Source organism: Helicoverpa armigera, chromosome 22 (assembly GCF_030705265.1).
Source record: "Helicoverpa armigera isolate CAAS_96S chromosome 22, ASM3070526v1, whole genome shotgun sequence".
NCBI lineage: Eukaryota > Metazoa > Arthropoda > Insecta > Lepidoptera > Noctuidae > Helicoverpa > Helicoverpa armigera.
The window spans coordinates 5992805-6009252 of NC_087141.1; positions in this window are offsets into that span (position 1 = coordinate 5992805).

Consider the following 16448-nt stretch of genomic DNA (forward strand, 5'->3'; position numbering starts at 1 on the left):
AACAACATGAAAGCTGAACTTAAAATATAAACCTTTTTTCAATACTATGGACATGCATACTTTGACACTCCTTTAACCCAAGAAGGGGCAGAAAGATGCAGATGAAACTTATATGGTTTTATAAGAACATCGTCTTTATTCGAAAAACATTTGCCTCAAGTGCAGCACTGAGCAGCAAAAAGTTATAGGTCCAAATGAAATCAAAGTATACCAAACAAATCTACAAAAACGATACCTTCAATAAAAAAATGAAATAAAATATTAAGCGCATTAAAAAAAATAAAAAATTAGTTGATAATAGAAGTACATACCTTGGTCTTGGACCTCCATACTATCACCATACGTAAACACTTGATTTGGAATAGTGACACTCAAAAACAAAGTGTTAAGTTTTGATGACTCACACGTTGCGATAATTAGACTCGAGATGCGCTAACTTCCGATGCACAAAAGTGGTCAATAAGTTGACCTTATGGCATGGGTATTTAGAGTTTTTGGAAGCTTCTTAACTTGTTAATCACTTAGTAAGTAGATCTAATGGGGATAAGCCAATGACATTTTTCGATTTATGGCCTTAGAGTGAATCACTGTGCGCTGGTACGCACTCTTAATTTATATTGTAGCAGTCGATGCGTTTTGTTCATGCTCAGTGTGAATAGCAATAAGTTTTTATCATTTTTATACCTTAGAAAGAGTGAAATTTTAAAATTTTCCACAGAATTAGTAGTTATCGAGGTTTCTTTTGAACTTATATTAAATTTAGATTAAGTTTTCTATCGTTATAATTCAACTATCTCTAGCTGTTTCCTATGGTTTCATCCGCTTCTGTAGATATAGAACTAATTCTCACGCACTATGCATACCCGTGCAAAATCTGCACTGTTTCTTTAAGTAAAGGGGTAGGTATATTATAGCGTTTTACTAGCTAGTTATATTATTTATAACACTATATTGTAACACATAGGAACAGGTTGCATAGGTACACGTATTCAACCTTTAGCTGTAAGTTTAGATAAGAAATATTTTGTTTTTTTTTTATATTTTTTGTTGGCAATACAAATGTTCAACAGAAAACTTCTTTAGAATAGAATAGAATAGAATATTATTTATTTGTAAAACATAGGTATTGACAAAATAAAGATCTTACATATGTATAATTAGAACGCTATGTTTTGTCATTACGACGTACAAATGTAGTAGAGAAAAAAAAACTTAACATTAAATTGACAAACAAAAATAGTAATTAAATCATCAGAAAACAAAATAAACAACAATAAATACAATTCACAGAGACACATCATTCAAATATTCATCCAAAGAGTAGTAACATTTTTCGGTTAATACTGCCTGAAGAGCCCTTTTGAATTTACTAAGAGGTAGATCTCGGATTAAGGTGGGAATTTTATTGTAAATTCTTGGAGCCAAACCAAAAAAGCTCTTTTTGAGTAAAGCGGTCTTACAATTTACGTGACATAATTTATTTATGTATTGTGAACGTGTGGGCATTTTTTTAGCATCAGATATTTTCAGAAATAGTTGTGGATTAGACTTGACAAACAGTGCGGTTTCTAAAATGTAAAGTGAAGGAAAAGTTAGAAGTTTATATTTTTGAAAATATGGTATGCAACTGTCTGTAGTTTTAAGACCACACATTGAACGAATACATCTCTTCTGCATCCTAAAAACCAGCTCTCTATCAGTTGACTGTCCCCAAAATATTAACCCAAATCTCAAAATTGAAACTACCAGTCCGTGATATGCAGTTATTAAAGTTTCTATATTTACTTTTTTAGATAGCTGAAAAAGAAGATATGCAGCTTTATTTAGGCGTTTACAAATTTCATCCGAATGAGGTTTCCAATTTAATTTACTATCAATTGTTATACCTAAAAATTTTACGTTATTAACATCATCTATTTTAATATTATCATATTCAACATTAATATCTGAGATTTTACATCTTTGATTGAAATGCATAATTGTAGTTTTCGTTAGATTAATAACAAGATTGTTGCTATTGAGCCAAGCTATTATTTCACTTAGTGAGCTATTTATGTAGTTTTGATAATCGTTTGGATTTATACATTTAATTATAGCTGTGCTATCATCAGCAAAGAGGACCATTTTATAATCTTTATTTTTAGGAAGATCATTTATATATATGAGGAATAGAAGTGGTCCCAGCACACTACCCTGTGGGACGCCATACTTTGTTTCTCTAGGTTTGGAAGTGTATTGTATTCACAGGATTCCTGTATTTTAAACTTAAATAAATTCAACCAAAAAAAAAGCTCATATTCCGAACACACCCAAATCCAACGTTCCGTACCGCGCATCGGTTTTCACGCACTATTGCTATCGAAATTTGTATTCAAATTGTCGCAATCCATCGCCATGGGCTGTCGGTGTGAACCAGCCATTTATAATTTATATATATCGTTTTATATTCAAACTGCTAATGGAGTTTATTTTCATTTACATAATTTGGTGTTTATGTATTGTGTAGTTTACTAAATAGGGTATTTATTTGGTGTAATGCTACTGCAAGGATAATTCGGCTTCTGGTTTCTAAAGTTCGGAACGCGTAAGGATAAACTGCACTGAAAAATTGCAAAAGATTTATTTACTTATATACTGTCAGTGGAATTTAAATAAACAAGTAAATAAAATTATATCCTTAATTTATCATAGGTATACGCATAGTTGTCTGCTATATTGTCAACTATTCACAAATATTCTTAATAATTCATTCACTTTTTGCCAATTTCGAATCGGATTCTTCCCACCCTTATCTGCACTCAGTCATTATCTGTAAGAAAAAAGGTATGCTTTTGCTGACTACAAAGTAGTGGTGCGCCACCCAAAAAATAATCGATTCGAATCGATAGCATCAAATCGTTTTACCGCGCATTTTCAATACAATAGTAAACGCGTATGTTTTTGTTCATTCTCATTTAACGCTAACCGACACGAGAGAACGCTTTATAACCTATAATTGTACACTATTTATTGTTATGGTAAGGGGAAAACTGTAGAGTCGAGACATTTGTAGTTTTTTTTTTTTGAAGTTACGGGCTTATACGCTACATTTTCATTATGTTTTCACTGATATACCTGTGCTTGTTAAAGATGTCCTGTAATAGAATGCGAAACCACTTTTTTGGTGCCATAGGTCTCATTATGTATAAAAAATGTGTAGTAGGGACCTATTATACGTACTAGAAGTCTTCACATATAGGTATAATTGCTTTAAAGTTTATCCGACTTTTAATATACTTATTATAGAACTGCTACTCAGAAACGATGCATGCGTTACCTATAGAAACAAAATACGTACGTACGGACAAAATAATAAGATCATTGAGATATTATTTAATCAATACAAAAGCATATAAATTCAAAGCAGACCGAAAGAAAGAAATGAAGAGCTAAACCGTTATCGTGCATATTGAACAAGAACCTTTGACAAGAATTTTCATCACATACCTAGGTAGCTTAATTACAACGCCAGCTTCAATAAATATTAGTAGAAATAATAATGAGAACAAGTCGACTCCACAGCAACAGCTCTCATTCGTCATAATAAACGTTGAATGTAGATTATTTGCAAAACCATGTGAAAATGTCAGCTCAAAGGATTGATTGTGAAGTAATTTGCCATGTTAGCGCAATGAATAATTGAATTTACACAGAAATTGTATTTAACACGTCATTATGATGTGAGGAAAAAAGATGGCCAGGGTTCTCAGTGCTCAGGTATTTACAATCGCGGTAAACTCGGCTTTTGTGCTTAGGTACATACTTATATGGGGGTGTGCCACTTTCTAAGCTTAGTTCGGAGAAAGATAAGCGATATGGAGCAAGAAGTGTGAATTTGTGTCTTCTTTGGAAGTTCAGCCGCTTGATTTTCTGTTGTTTTTGTTTTCAAGTTCTATGTGGGAAAGTGGAATGGTTTTTGAGATGGTTTAGACTGCAGTGATGTACTTACTTAAAGACTAGAAACATTTATTTTCTCCGTTTATGTCCTATTTCAGTTTTCATTTTCAGTTTAGGCTCCGTAGTTTTTTGTAGAACCTTAAATATCTTTGATATATGATTTTCTCGTATCTCTTTTGTTCAAGTGCCTGATGAAATTTATCACTTCAACAGTAAAGCTTACCTTTCTATCTACGGCCTAGTTCCATCAGGTCTTTTCGTAGATCTGTACAATTTCTTCCCGTTTTTCATCTGTCCCATGTTTGTTATTTTTTCCATACCTGAAACTTGTGAAAAATATTATCACGTGAACTCTGGCAGCCCTATACGTTTGAAACGCGTATTGAATGTTAAACACAGATTGGTATTAATCGTTGAGAACTGGAGAGCTCGAGTCTATCGCTAATTATATTGGATACTGTCACGCTATGGTAAGTACTTAGCCTCTGGGTGTGTGCAACTTTCCTTAGCTGGTCTCTGTACTTGAAGATGTATGGGGATATGTATGGTATAGATAGTTCAACTCAGATTTGCGCGCGGCCCTATGTGTGCGTCGGCTTGTAAATATACAACTTTCATTCGTGTGACAGTGACGTCGTCCGAGCATGACGTGTTCTTATCGCTTTTTGTTATGGGTACAGTCGCTTACGAAAATGTCTAGTTCTTCACGGAGAAATTATTAAGGAGAAACAACATTCAAAGCTTTTTATTATTAAATATAGTTTTTCATTATTTTCGTCTTTTCAAATTTACATTGACAGTATCTAAGAAATAAATGAGGTGAAATATCTAAGATGATTTAAATACTCCTTACATATTTTCTAGCTCGGGGTACGCAGACAATAAATATAATAATGTAAACAAAATGTGTGGGGAATTAAAAAAAAATATATTGCTTCGCATAATGTCGACCAAAATAAGACGGAAATAATGAAACTCATAAATGAACGTACAAGTCAAATTGATGAAGGGATGTTGGGTAATACTTGTCGACATGTAAGAAAAAAGAAGAATGCTATAGACATTTTGACATGGAGTCAGAATTTATAATTCACCTTGGAGAGTAGCGAATCCGAAAATTCATCATTTGATTTTTTAAGTAGCGATTTAGAATCATTATAAATAAATAAACATTAAATTACGTAATAACTGTTTTTCTTTAAACACCCGTATGCAACCCCTAGATAACTGTATTTGTACCCGACTGTACCTCTTGTCACGCACACAAAGTCACTGTATATGTACAAGGGTTACCCACACATAAGGCCGCGCGCACGACTGAGTTGAACTTACTATACAGTTCTTTGCAAATAGGCTTGCCGTTCTGAAAGGAATTTAAAAAATCAACAGGTTACACCCTACAAATTAACAAGAGAAACTATTAAAAAAAATGATCAACAACACTACAGATAAACAGATTAGGGCGCAGCTTTGCGAGTAAAACATAAATGAGAAACAAATTAGCGAAATAATAGATCCTTGCTTAGGTAAGTATAATCTGACTATCTTTCACATCAAAACTACTGAACCGATTTAAATGTTTGGTAGATCGATTCTAGAATATAATAGATACTTATGTAGTAGATAGTTTAGACTCTACAGCTCAAGAAATATCATAGGCCCTTTCCACCCGGGTGCACTAAGTAGTTCCCTCAGGACTCAAACGAAACCTCAGGGAATACTTAGCTACTAAAATAACACCGATCATTTACAAGTTCTTTTCATCAGTCCCTTCACATGATACCTCGTTATTAGCAAGTGACAGACAAAAGGCCCACTTACGGCTTCCGTCGATAAGCGATGAAGTAATTGCTGACAAACACCATGGCTGGCCACCATGGTGACACGCCTCTTTGCGAAACCGTCAGACACCGTGACCGTTAGGATTGGCTCGAAGTTTATAGCTTGTTGTTGTTACAGCCTTTGTATCGTCCCACTGCTGGGCTGCGGCCTCCTCTCACACGGAGAAGGATTGAGCATTAATCACCACGCTTGCTCAATGCGGGTTGGCGATTTCAGACTTAATAGTCCAGGTTTCCTCAAGATGTTTTCCTTCACCTTTATATCAGCCGTTGGTGTCTAAGATATACTTAGAAAGTGCATACAAACTTAGAAAAGTTGCATTGGTACTTGCCTGACCTGGAATCGAACCCACACCCTCATACTCGAGAGGTTGGTTCTTTACCCACTAGGCCACCACGACTTTATAGCTTGGGATGGATTAAAATATGTTGGACAGTACTCAAAAATAAAATCATTACTAGATTCAAACAGCGGTTTCATCCGCTTGTTGAGTGAGGTTCTGCACCCGTATAAAAAGTTGTATATTACTGTGGTATGTATTTCATGCTCTATACTGCTAAGTTTTATCAAGCTCCTTCTAGTTGTTTTAGCTGGAACAATCACACTGACATGACCCACGTGCATACATGCTTTGAATCCATACATCCTAAAAAACGAATAATGTCTTTACAGCGCTTTTACACTGGCGGATTTTCCGCTCAGAATGTTTTGCGAGCGACGTCACTGGGTTTGGGCTCTTACATATAAACAAGGCAAGTATCGAAGTATCGAGGTTTTGGGTATATCCGAAAGCCGATGTGAAAACACTTACGGCCGTTCCCAGCATTTTATATATTTTTTTTTGCTTCCTAGAGATATGATGAGATGATATGATGATTTTTTTTTGCTTCCTAGAGATGATGAGATATGATGGGGGTAATGTCAAAATTCAATCCTTAGTTAGCAAATCAACCGATAGAACATTAGTTAATGTACAGTTATCGGCACGGATGTCGGGCCCTGACCTTCACCTGCGCAGAAGCGATTTACTGCCTTATTGCCTTATGTGTACGGGTGCGCAAAGCGATCCCCACTCTTCCGCCGAGAGCCCGACATCCGTGCCGGTAACTGTATCTACAGTAAAAGTGCCAACCATAGCCAATATAATGGCCATCCAGACTACACAATTGTCTCCGTCTAAATAGTAACGTGTCAACTTTGACGAGGCAACGACAAACGTCATAATAATTGTATATTCCAGACATATTGCGGCTTGAATTACGGACTGGATGCCAGGAATGGGTTTATTTTACGCTATGAATTGTTTAATTGGGTTTAATTGAGACCTGAAGGGATTTTTTTAAAGAAAATGTACTTAGTGGGAAAACGTGGTGTCTAAAAGTTATTGTAGAATTACAATATTTTTTTATTTGCTACATAGGCGACAATTTTAATTGAAATACTGTTAACAGTTTGTATTGTTCGAGTTATATTTTGATTAATCTTCTCGAGATCTACTTTATTTTGGTTAGATAAAACTTATTAGTCATCTTACCTAAGCCACCTCGTTCAGCCTAAGGTACCACCCCGTGCCTACCTATCTGACAGCCAGAAAGATTGGTCTTAAAAGGTTCTTTTTTAAATTACAGGCATGATACACAACATACTGTTCCTAATTTGAAATTTGAATGACATTAGCTCGGCTTCCAATATAAAAATAGGGAGGTTACGTGTTTCATATCGTAATTTTATTCATGCCTTCGGTTTTTCCTAATATTAAAAATACAATCAACTTTTATAGAACTTTAAATTGTCTGTGTTGTCACAAAATATTATTGCTGTTATAGTCTAGCTAGTAGGAACTCCCAAAAAATAAGAAACTTAACTATGCGTTACTCAAATAAAGAGCGGTTTTAGATTCTCTAATCATTTAAAAATTATGTTGTAACCGCAAAAAAAAGTTCACAATAACTTAAACGTGATCTAGAGGCAAAATGAGCAAGGTGAAATTAATTACATATAGTTATTTATGACCAGTATTACAAACAGCATTGACACCAATAAAATTTTAATTTAGAAAATTATCATTCCAAATTCGTAAGTTCAAAGCGCCAGAAGTTCCGGTTGACCAAACAACGGGGTGACGCAAAAATATGTCCTCCCCAACTCGATACACCCGTGGGAATCGATTACCAATCGATACGAGCTATAAATCGCATAATGATTATCGATATTCCGATAAGGCTGTTTAAATCGACTTGTGTTGACCAAATGGAAATTAGAGGATTAAATTGGATAGGCATTTGTTTTGCTGAAACTGTAGTTCTTATTTTACAAATGTTGTGCAAGTGTTTCTATGTAGTTATTCATTAAGAAAGCGTGTTCTTTATACATAAAAGTCCTTTTTGTTTATTTAACTAATACTAAACAATCTTGTGGTTCATTTTGTATTTTTTGTCATTGCTTCGATTGCGTGAAATCTTAAGTTTTATTTCAATGAAGTACTTGCTAGCTCTTATGAAAAGTTACACATAGTTTCCATAGACAATCATCCGCCATGATTAACAAACGTCTTGAACTGTCAAAATTTCCCGCGCATTTCCCGACGCAATCTCGTGGTCTCTGGTCATCAGAGTACAGCTACAGTGGGGTAAACATTAGAACAATGATAACATCGACCCGGAGCGACGGCCGCGGAGCTACCGAATCAATATCGGGGATCAAACGACTTGGTTTCCAATGCTCTTTGTGTGTATAGAGGTGTTATTACCACCCTTTAACTTTTTTAAAGTTTTTAAAGGTTGTATGGTTCTTCTCGTTGGCGATGGCGAGTCGATGGCAATTATCTAAAATTTTAGAGGCCCAGTATTTGGCCACACAGTATCAGTGGTAGTCAGTAGGTCTTTCAATGTGTAGGTGTTATAACATATTGAGCATATAATATGATGGTAAAATGGTAGGTACTATTTTCCGTACCGTTTCCTGTTTTTTTTTTCCAAAGTCAGCTCAGCTATTGCGATATTGTTTTTACTGTTAGACATCTATATAACACCAGCTGTAAGCTTAGCTGTGCTGCTAAATATAGTCCATAGGCATTTAATTTTCCGTTTTACAGCTCTATAACATCCCACACAAAACTTGTAAGCCCCTATAAGAAATCGGTCCGTCTCGAGAGATAAATATGTAATCTTAATATAATTGCGTCTGCCGGGCCGGTCAAACACGACCCCCGTTCATTTCCCGCCCTTATTGACTCTCTCGGTCGACTGGCTCGTGGCCGCGACACTAACAGTGTTGCTACTCTCGCTGATGGATTGCCATGCGAAAAAATCGTTGGGCTTAAATGTTTTGGTATAGGAATAACTGCTAGTCTGTTTTTAGTTGCTGGAAAATGTATGCATGTTCTATATGATAGAGTTTCTCTCGATTTCTCCGGGTTTCTATCATCAGCAGATCCTTACCTGTGACAATCGGACCCAACTACAAGAACACTCCTTCATATGAAGAAATAATGTTTCAAATCGGTCCAGGTTTTTTCAAGAAATCAAGTATATAAAGAAAAATAAAATCCAATTAAAATCCTCCTCTCTTTTTGGAGTCGGTTAAAAAGCTCCCAATCATCAAATAAAGCCACTAATGCAAGTTGCCAGTACATAATCCTGAGTAATCTGGCAACACAGAGCCGTGACGAATGTCGCTGTGACTCTGTGACTGATACCTATTGTAATGGCGGGAGTATGTGCAGCTGGTGGGGTCATCTTTTTAATTGTTTCTAGATTGAGTTTTGTTTGTTTTTTGTTTTACTAAAATGTTAGGTCGTATTGTTATCTTTCTTGATTCAAGGGAATATACATCGGCAATAGCGTTAACAATAGACGACCCAGTTTGTAGCAACCACTCAATATACAAAGTTACTTAAAAAAGCTACATTTTACACTAATTTTTTCTCGGGGTAAATTCGAGCTCCATTTACATGAGATAGTATTTAGCAATGGAATTTTCTATATCACGACTATTAGCATAGAAGCAAAGCAGACCAAAATATTTCAGAGACTCACAAGTCAATTATCGATAATTGGATCCTCATCTACACATTTATCCACAACATAATCCGTTGTAAGTCCAAAAAATAAGCTGTAACAATGTAATTCCTCCTATAGTTACGTGGTAAATTATCTATAACTGCTAGTGTCTTTAGATAATTTACCACGTTTCAAGCCCTCATTGAGGACAACAGATATTCGCAAAAACAAAAGACACCAGCCCACTGGTGCAGAAGCGAGGGATCTGAATGAACTGATGAAGATCGTGTGTGTGACAAGACGCGGTGATAAACTGTTGCCGTGGAGTTGGCGATGCGTTTCCTTGTAATTGAGAACGCTGCCATATATAAATGTGCGAGGATTTGCTTGTGTTTGGGTTTGTCATTAGTTGCAGAATTAGAATGTATTTGAGAAGCTACATAGGTACATTATTTATTTATCACAAACACAGCTGTAATTACAGGTACATAATAACTTAGACAGAAACTTGGACATAGTTTTAGAAGGTATCCGGCCATGGTTTCTAAAACATTGATGGAACTACTCGTATCAGGGGTCAACAAGGTGCAAATATTTTTCTGCCCCGCTAATAGCATGGTAACGACATTTTTAATACCTAAATTATGTGAAAAATAATAAATATAGGTAATAAGCTTATTCGTTGAAGAATTTTTAAATTTGAAGAAATAAATAAAGAAAATACAAAATTCAACGACATCCTTTTAAAAAAGAATTACACTCACTTAAGAAACAGCGAGCCGCTGACATATGTTAACCGTTGCAATAATTCCAAATTGGTGTCATCTTTTTTATATATCGCTTCCTATTAAGTACAAAATCGACAGCTCCAAAACGGAAAAGCATTAGTATCAAATTCGCATTACTCTTCGAACGACGGAAACTTGCTCATAAAATATTTCTTTGACTATCGTACCTTGGCCTGTATTGTACTATACAACCACCCCATCTTGGTCGTGATTCTTGGGTCGTGTAGGGGAGTGGGAGGTCAAGTTACGTTGGCAGCAGTTGGTCAGTCTTCAATTGATATTAATGGCATCAGTCCACCTGGTCACTGGACTAAGGCTTTGGCTTACATGTAACTGGACGACTTAATTGAGTCGTTTTTCTAAAATATTTGCGACTTGCAAATGTCATGTTGAAGACAATTCATGGGCGATTTTGTAATGTTGTGTTTGGTTTTTTATGTAATTTGTTACGTTTTATTCATTGGGTTTGTGTTTTTGTGTTTAGAGTTGTTTTAGTTAGAAGAATTTGCGAAAAAATTAAAAGCTGAGGTAGTACCTAATTTCTCACCGCTTGTTTCGCGTTCTTAAATTAAGAATTGAAATCGGTGAACAAATATCATTGTTGTTGGGACATAGCTTAGACCCGAAAGCACATAAAATACATAAATCAATGGGCTAAGCTCGCCATTGTACATTATCTCTCTGTTTTCAGTATGTCAAATGTATGTGTGCAATAAAGAATATGAATCATTAATTACTTCTGTGGAGATCAAAGGGGGAAGCCTATGCTCAGCAGTGGACGTCCTATGGCTGAGATGATGATGATGATGATGATTACTTCTGAATCAGCAAACATCTAGGTAGATAGATCAACACTTATTCTTAATTACTAGTTAAAAAACAGGGCATATTACCACCTTGAGCGTTAACAATATTCCGAAACACCACCTATATTTCACAAACACATTTCCCGCCGCAATTGGCGTCCATCTTACTTTTTTCTTATAAAAAAGTGTAGTTTCATGTAAACACAGTCTTACAAGGTGCCACATAATGATTACTGTGTCTATTGCTATAATGGGGTGTTAACTTCCAATAGACAGCTGATGCCTGTGCTACAAGTTAATCAATTTTTAAACAGCACTTTCCGATAGCTCAATAGTGCTGTTATTGGATTAACTGACACTTGTTTGTTGCTTGTTTTTTTGATTTGTTTGATTGGTTACATTGATTTATGGGCTAAGAATTATATGAACTTTCTACCTTAACCAATCTATGCAAATAGGACGCAAAAATAGAAAATATTCATGCATCTACTTGTCGGATGTTTGCTATGCCTTCACGCAAAAAGCACTGAAAGGATTTTAATGAAACATTAAAGTAGCGTAAAAGTAATCATTAGATTAATCATCATCATCATCATCCGCCTATCGCAGTCCACTGCTGGACATAGGCCTCTCCAAGTGCACGCCACTGAGATCGATTTTCGGCTTAGGACTAGATTAATACGGGTGCGAAAACAGCTATCCCGGGACTCGAGTAAAATCACGGAGTAGAGCCAAGTAATACTTTACTTAAGACATTGTGTAGTGACTATAGGTTCTCGGATAGGTACTAATCAATTTCTTAATTACAACTACATCTTTCAAATTACCGTAAACTTTACCCTATCCATAACACTTTAATCAAGGTCGATGTATACGGAATTCCAATAGCACCCTCCCGTCCCCTTTATTAGCTAAATGGCGCGCACGCATCTCGTGACAGGCCGCCATAATGTCACCCGCCATTGACGGCCGCTGTCATTGTCATGGACTCAGATAGGTGGAGCGACCAACTGACCGTGATGAACGGGACTTGGTTTCAAGCTAAAATGTGTCTGTGAGATTTCACGGGATTAAGTAAAAGTTTAGAAAATTATAGACACCTACGTAAGGGTAAATGCCTTGTTTTATTTCCTCAGGATAACCTCATTAAGTTAATTCATAACTAATCCCCCATTTATAAACGTAGGGGATAAGACGCCGATTTACTTTTTTCAAAATCAAAACAAAAATTTAATATAGGTAGGTATTTCATAATTAACTGGGATTATTTAAAAAACTGGAATATGCAAAATGTATTGTCAGTTAGTAAAGTGATGTAAGAAAAACCTACCGATAAATAAGGTCCTACACAGTTAAAAATCATGGTGTTACGAATTGCATCAAAAAGAGTAGAGGGTCAATTCAATCCGTATCATCGAGCCCACCTTAAACCATGACATTGTTTGGCGCCTCCACATTATACTCAAAACACATTATATAGTGCAATTGTTTCCACACACAGTTGACCATTCAAATCCCATTCGAATAATGTCCGAATTCTATTCGAGTAACGTCCGAATTCTATTCGATTATCGAGTAATTTATATCGATGCGTTACAGCATTGTTTGTGAACATTTGATACGTTTAAAAATGGTGTTTTCATCACAATAGCTGGGTGGGAGTGTTTGTAGACAAAGTATGGATAATGGTGCTCCATTTTCTTTGTCGATTACTGACGCCATAAAAGCACAGAAGTCATTTAGTTTGGACATGTTGTGTGAAGCATAGGTTTTATTGAATAGTGTTTTTCTTTGGGGATTGTAAAATTAGATGGAATCGATTGGAAACGTTGCGTAATAAAAATATTAAAGACAAGATTATCTTAAAAGCTTTAAAACCAAATAAATGCTATGACAGTTTCCATGTTTTCATAGAAGCTCTTTATTTATTGATTATTGTGTCCCATCAGGCACATTAGGCGCTAAGAAGAAAATAACCTACAAAAAAAAAACAACAAATTAGTCGATTACTCACCTCCATGAACTGCCAACAGCAAAAAAAGTTTCCGAACTTACCTAATATGAGCAATAAAGTATACGTGATAAAGTTTATACAAGTAACTGATAATATGAAGTTAGTTCTACTAAATTACGGTATGGTTCGCGTGCCACACACGTAATGGCGTTGTGATTATCTGCCGGTAGGGGCGCTGTGCTGTCACTTTACTATCGATACATCGAATAATTTATTTCCTGATCGTCATCTTATGGTAATTTCGAAAAAAACGTCATGTGTTTCAAGAATATTTTGATCAAATAGAATAATCAAATGTCTTGATTGGTCTAAATTCGACCAATTGTTGAAATTTTCTATGTATCTGTTGTATTGTAACTAAAGATAAGTATGTATATAATATTATGCTCTCGTATGGAGCTTATATCAAAATTCTATCTTTAGTAAATGTTATATTGGGAAAGGCCATAAGTTTATGCGTTTAATAGTCAGTTGCATGTTATTTTTATTGTTATTTTTTTGTGTCAAAATTCGATGATCGTAGGAAAGTCTTGCGTAAATATCGAATCGATAAAAATTACCTTTTCATTTCCGAAGTCCCCAACACTATTTTAGTTCAGAGATTCGCCCAAAAATAACAGCAATCACTCAAAAAACAGGGAAATAAGTTGGTGAAAAATTCCGTGTCACTATTTAACGAGCGTCTGTCAGCGACGCGGAGTTTTTTTTGTTTTTAAATAAGGCAAACGCATCAACCATTTTGCCTAATGCGAGGGGTGATAGTTCGTGCAAGGAACTATTTTTTTTACTGAAAACTCAAATTCGAAAACGTTGAAAAAAAACGTTATTACATTTTTATAATTTCTGAGTTTTAAAAAATACTTAAAACTATTAAGTAAGTACATTAACACTTTCAGCGGTAAGATCGCATATTGTACTCACGCATATTTTTTGTTTCGTCCTTTCATGTTTGTCCTATTAGTGTAAAATAAAGAATAGGTATTGTATTCTATTCTCTTAACTAACTTTATATTAAATTGTAATAAAATACTGCCATCATTTATAAAGTTGCATTCGTTTAATAGCTAGTTAAATACCAACAGGGCTCTAAAACAATTGATGTGCGCCCATTATTTTTATTAGCCATAAATTAATGTAGTTATAAATGCTAATAGCTGATTCAAATGAAACGTTTTCAATTTGAAAAACTGTTGTTTTCTTAATTAACTTTAATTAATCATCGGCCGATATCTCCGTATTTAATCAAACTATTATTTGTCGCTTAATTACATGCGCTAGTCTAGTATTTCCTAGATCATTATCGTTCAAGCGTAAACGTGCCACGGACAATGATAAAAAATAGCACAATTTTCCTATTTACTGATGCAATCATTTAACTTTTAACCCCGAGTGAACTGCAATTAAAATTACATAAACGTCATCACGTTTACAACGTATTTACAAGACAACAACGACACTTTTGCGCCGTAAAAATGGCCGTTTTTCTAAAAGCATTGAACTGTGAAGTATCGAGCGTGTGATGGGGTGACCAAATAAAGATAATTATAATAGCAATAAAAAGTATGTTATCTATTCCGATTGGTATCAGCGACCTACAGGGTCGCGGGCAGGTGCACTCGTTTATACGCTCAGTATGTTGGGGTACAGCATATTTCGAGCCTCGGCCAGCATAGCTCCATTACATTAGCACTACTAGGAACTGTCAGTGCAACATTCTGGTCTCGATACCAGTTTTTGTGTTCGCTTTTCCCGCGCTACAGACTAGTAGCGGGGTTTGTTAAATCTTTTGAATAGTTCCCGAGTGAGAATGGAATAAAAACATGGTGATTGCTGTTTGAAATCACACTGCACAACTTAGCGGGAGTTGTATGGTGTTTTTTGTACAATAACTGCGACGCGTTAAAATTATTAATTTATAAGCTGTGTTGCCGAGAGGTTTCACTCGATAAAAATATCACAGAGTTGTAATATCAGTACATTAAACGATGTCTTTTGAAACAAATGCTACCAAAATATATAGGCAATGAGGTCTTATTAATGCAACATTATAGAACGCTTCTGTCACAACACCTAGTTGATTATTAAACATATTGTGACGAACATAATCCACTTAAGAAGCCCCATTTACCCCACGTTATAATGCAAGTGATACCCATACATTTTTAATAATCCATTGTATACTTAGCCGGCACTGACAAGTTGGTCCCCCTCTTAAACGCATTTCTGTTCTTGACATACGTCGCTAGCAATAATCGTTTGGCTTGACCGAACATAAATAATTTGTTGCAATGTCCCTGCTCTAGTGCAGGTGACGAAAAATTATGCTAGAAGCTAGAATTTCGTTTTGGCGGTAAAAACATAAATGGCGCTGCATTTTAAATCGTAAATGCAGCTCAAAAGCTATCTATTTCAAACTATTGAAAGAAAATACGGAATCGATAATCGAAAAGGACAAAAATAGTCGATTATGTATTGACAATTAAACTGTTCTCTCCAGTATTTTAGAAATAGACTAGATATCACTTTATATCTGATTAGCCACATTTAAGATCGTACCGTTTACAAATGAAACACGATCAGAATCCGCAATGAGCATCTTTTTTACAAGAAAAAAAAAAACATCTGTGACAAAGACTGTACTGATTACTAGTGCGGTGCGTGTGCCTAACAACAAAGAAATTAGTCGAGTTCACGGTACACTAGCGGTCGGACTAGGGGTGGGCGATTTAGTCGATTTATAACGCACGGCCGCTCAAACTGAATCGAGTGATTGGTGATGTTCTAATGTCAATGCGTCGGACGCGGTCACACGCGGTGAACACACGGAGTATCTTTATTTTAACGAAATAAGAATTTAAATTAGCTTGCTTTTTGCATTAAGTATTGCAATTTTGAAGGGAAGTTAACAGGGGCTGTTAATTTGGTAGGACATCGTACATCAAAACTATTTGTTTTACTGAGTTTCCACGCTTACCTCAACTATCGGATACTTCTTGATAAGGAAGGTCACCAAATTCTAAGCAAAAATTAGATACCACGCAGTCAAAAAACTGGTCTAGAT